Genomic DNA, 4,328 nt, shown 5'->3' on the forward strand with positions numbered 1-4,328 from the left:
TTCTGTGTCTAGGGACTTGCCTGCTGCGGACACGGATGTGAACGGAACCCTAGTGCCGTCCTTGGTGACAGGTCCAACCACGGCACCATGTGGCACACAGGCACAGCATGGCACACAGGCACCGCGTGGCACAGGCACAGGCACAGCGTGGCACACAGGCACCGCGTGGCACAGGCACAGCATGGCACACAGGCACCGCGTGGCACAGGCACAGCATGGCACAGGCACAGCGTGGCACACAGGCACACCTTTCTTTATTACACTTTGCAGCTATTGCCTTTTTTGTTGCCCAAATTGAAGGTTTGTGACGGCCCCGCATCGATCAAGTCTGTCAGCACCATTTCCCACCTGCATTTGCTCACTGTCTGTAGCACATGTTGGTAACCTTGCGATATTGATATTTCAAACCTTTTCAGTATTAATCCTGGGGATCTATGACCCTTGATGTTACTATTATAATTGTTTTGGAGCATCCAAATAGCACCCATTAAGACAGTGAACAGCCCTAAGCTGGTGTGGCTCAGTAGACAGAGCGTCGTCCTGTGGACTGAAGGGTCCTGGGTTTGATTCCCGGTCAGAACACATGCCCAGGTTTTGGGCTCCATCCCCAATAGGGGACGTGCAGGAGGCAACTGATCCATGATTCTCATCATTTATGTTTCTATCTCTCCCTCTCCCTCTCTGAAACCAATAAAAATATATTTTAAAAAATAGACAGTGAACATAACCCATACATGTTGCGTGTTCTGACTGCTCCACCGACGGGCTCCCCACCTCTCCCTCCCTCTCCTCAGGCCTCCCTAGTCCCCGAGACACAGCGATCACTACGCTGCGCCCATGAACAGCCCTATAGTGGCCACTAGAGCTGAGTGACAGGGAAGAGCCGCACATCTCAAAAGTGAGAAACGGTGAACGTCTCGAGGAAAGCACATTGGCGCTGAGGTGGCCGTGAGCTGGGCTTCTGGCAGCGAACAGCCAGCTGTGCAGGCAGAGGGGACGGGCTGGAGGGCACGGAAGGGGAGAGGTGAAGCAGTCACCGCTGCTGCGGGACAGAGGACCACGCCAGCCCCAGCACTCCCTGCCCCAAGCCCGGCCCTGGGCCAGGCCACGCTCTCCTCACGGCTGTGGAGGCTGAGAGGCGAGGAGGCTGCAGGGAGAAGGTGCTGCTGGCAGGGCTGGGCCGAGGGTTAAGGAAAGAAGCCGCCTCCATACAGAGAGCAGGCGAAGCAGCGGTGCTGGTGGAGCAGCTGCGGCAGGTCACCCAGGAGACCCGCTAGGAGTGCACGAAGCAGATTCCACTGCAGATGAAACAGCCTCACATGGAGGATGCCACCTGTGACCTTCATAGCTCGAGAGGTCAATGCCGGAGTTCAAAGGCCAAAGGACCGGCTGACCTGGCGAGGGCTCATGCAGCTGTGACTTGGCGTTGAAGCCGATGCCCACCTACCTACCATCTGCAGCCCAGGGCCCTCGGGCTCCCTCTCACCAGGCAGGACACACTGAGGACAGCTCTACGGTCTGCCCCGCACCCGGGTTAGAAACACTCAAAGCCCCTCTTGGGGCCTCCTGCTCAGGAGATTCCTTCCAAAGGCCCCCGCTCCCTGACTCACACCTGGCCGCCCGGCTCGGAGGGAGCCCCAGGAGACGCGGCTGCCCGCCTGCCCGCGAACGTCCAACCTGCCGCCCTCGAGTCAGGAGTGGTTCTACTCTCAGGACTCTTATTATCTAAGAAATGCAGTTTGTAAGACTCCTCCGGCGGATCTGGGCAAGGCCCAGGGAAAGCCTTCTGGGAGGACTCACCATTCCAGTAAGAACAGGTGCAAGGGAGCGGGCAGGTCCCAGCGTGAGGGGCTCGGAAGGAGGCTGCTACAGCCCCAGGATGACCGTGAGGGGTCAAGACGTCAGTGAGAAGTGACGGCAGCTGTGGGGGGCAGTGAGGGAGACCCAGGTCAGAAGTGGAGCCCAGAGCCCGGACTGACCGCTGCATCGCACCACGGAATGGAGGAGGTGCTGCTCACGGAGGAGCCAAGGGGTTTCCCGAGATGCAACCAACTCCAGCGGAGACACTGCGAAGACTGTCAGGACGACCACGAAGGCCTTAGGCTGCTCCTTCAACTGTTGATCAAACAGTGTTAGGGCCTCAGGATCGATTCAAACTTTGAAAAACAGGTCAACTGGTGAGGCAAACTTCACTGTCGTCTTAAGAAATTGCCACGGAGTCAGCTGCCAGCCCACCGAGGTGAGACCCTCCCCCTGAGGTGAGACCCTCCCCCCGAGGTGAGACCCTGCCCCCCAAGACCACGGCTCCCTGAAGCCTCCGACGAGGGTTAGCATTTTTGGAAAGAAAGTGATGTCGTTAGGGCATGCACATTCCTTTAGACCAGCGGTTCTCAACCTGTGGGTCACGACCCCTTTGGCGGTCGAACGACCCTTTCACAGGGGTCGCCTAAGACCATCCTGCATATCAGATATTTACATTACAATTCATCACAGTCACAACATGACAGTTATGAAGTAGCAACGAAAATAATTGTATGATTGGGGGTCACCACAACATGAGGAACTGTATTTAAAGGGCCAGAAGGTGGAGAACCGCTGCCTCAGACATCATGCTATTCGCACTCAGGAGCCCAGGGCAGCTGTGTTTCCAGGGGCGGTCACTGCTGTCCAAGCAGAGCTGGTCAGACAGGGTAAATGCCCCTCACCCAGGCTCCCGCTGCCGCGCTGGCTGCTGTGTTGTGGTGCCTGCAACCAAACCCACAGGATCTCCGAGGCCCCAGTTCCCCTTTCATTACCAAGTCACATCCATTTTAGGGACACACCGCCCTTTATCCCAGTTAGTTTATCATGAGAAGAATAAAGACTAGGAAGACTCTCATCCCCTACCAACGCCCCCGCCGCGTCTCTACCACCCCTTCCGCCTACGACAGTGGTCGGCAAACTCATTAGTCAGCAGAGCCAAGTATCAACAGGACAATGACTGAAATTTCTTTTGGGAGCCAAGTTTTTTAAACTTAAACTATATAGGTAGGTACATTGTTATTAACTTAATTAGGGTACTCCTAAGGCTTAGGAAGAGCCACACTCAAGGGGCCAAAGAGCCGCACGTGGCTCGTGAGCTGCGATTTGCCGACCACAGGCCTAGGAGCACGCATGTGCTCTAAAGGGTGAGCCCTCTACTCAAACCCGAGTCCCAACCCTCTCACCCAAGTGAGCCATCCACCCGGCAAGTGTTTCTCTCTTGCAGCAGAAATTCCCTCCACTGGGTTTCCAATCACAGAGACGGTCAGTTCACCCACCTCCCAGATGTAAGAACAGAAACTCCCTCGCCCGCTTCTCCCTTCAGCAACCGCCCTCTCACTGTCCCATACACAGGCCTCAGGTGCCCAGACCCGCCCGTCTCTCCATCTCGGCTCCCCGGCCTCTCTCTATAATGGGGCTCTGGGGCCAGCGCGCCAGGGAAACCCCTTAAGGTCGCCCAGACTCCTCCCGCTCAACGCCGCTGTCACGTCCCCCTTTGGCCCGACAGCTGAGCTCTCCCTCTGACCCGGGGGCTCTCTGCTTGGCCCCTGCCCCTGCCGAGCCCGTGTCCTCCCGGGACACCACACGGCGGGTGTGGGAGCACCACCTCCGCCCCAGCTCTGCCTCGGAGCGGTGACGTGGACAGGCCCCTCGCCCTGCGTGCCTGGGTTTCCCGTCTATAGAGTGGGACCGCGGGGCTACCCCACACGGTAAGGCTTTCATGACCGAGGGACACAGCTCCTTGCGCGGCCCCGGCAGGTACGGACCCATTAGTGCTCAGTGGCTCCAACTGCGCACAGCGCTGGCCTCCCTCCCCTGCCCGCTACCTGCCCCGCAGGCGGCCGTGCAGCCAGGGCTGTGCTGACCACACTGGATTACAGGGGTTCCCTCACCACGTGCCCGAGCACCAGTCAGACCACCCGGCACTGGAACCTGCTACCCTCAGACACCCACTGCTCCCCCATTCCTGCCCCTCCCGGAGTGGCACCGACATCCTACCAGCTCCCCAGCCAGGAACTCTGGTGCCTCCTCTCTCTCGCACCTGTGTTTAAGTTATGAGCAATTCTACAGCCCCATCTTCAAAATAAATTCAGACCCAACACCCACCGCCTCACTGCACCCCCGTGAGTCTCCACCTCATCGACTACAGCTTCACACTCGTCTCCTCTACGCGCTTTCCACCTCGCTGGCCCGTGTTCCATGTAACAGCCACGGGAACCCTTAAATGCCGAAGGGATGATAACCCTGTTCAAACCCCGGCTTCCCCTCACACCCGCAGCCAGGTCCTCGGCCCCTTCTCTAAACTC

This window comes from Myotis brandtii, unplaced genomic scaffold (assembly GCF_000412655.1).
Source record: "Myotis brandtii unplaced genomic scaffold, ASM41265v1 scaffold139, whole genome shotgun sequence".
NCBI classification, from domain to species: domain Eukaryota; kingdom Metazoa; phylum Chordata; class Mammalia; order Chiroptera; family Vespertilionidae; genus Myotis; species Myotis brandtii.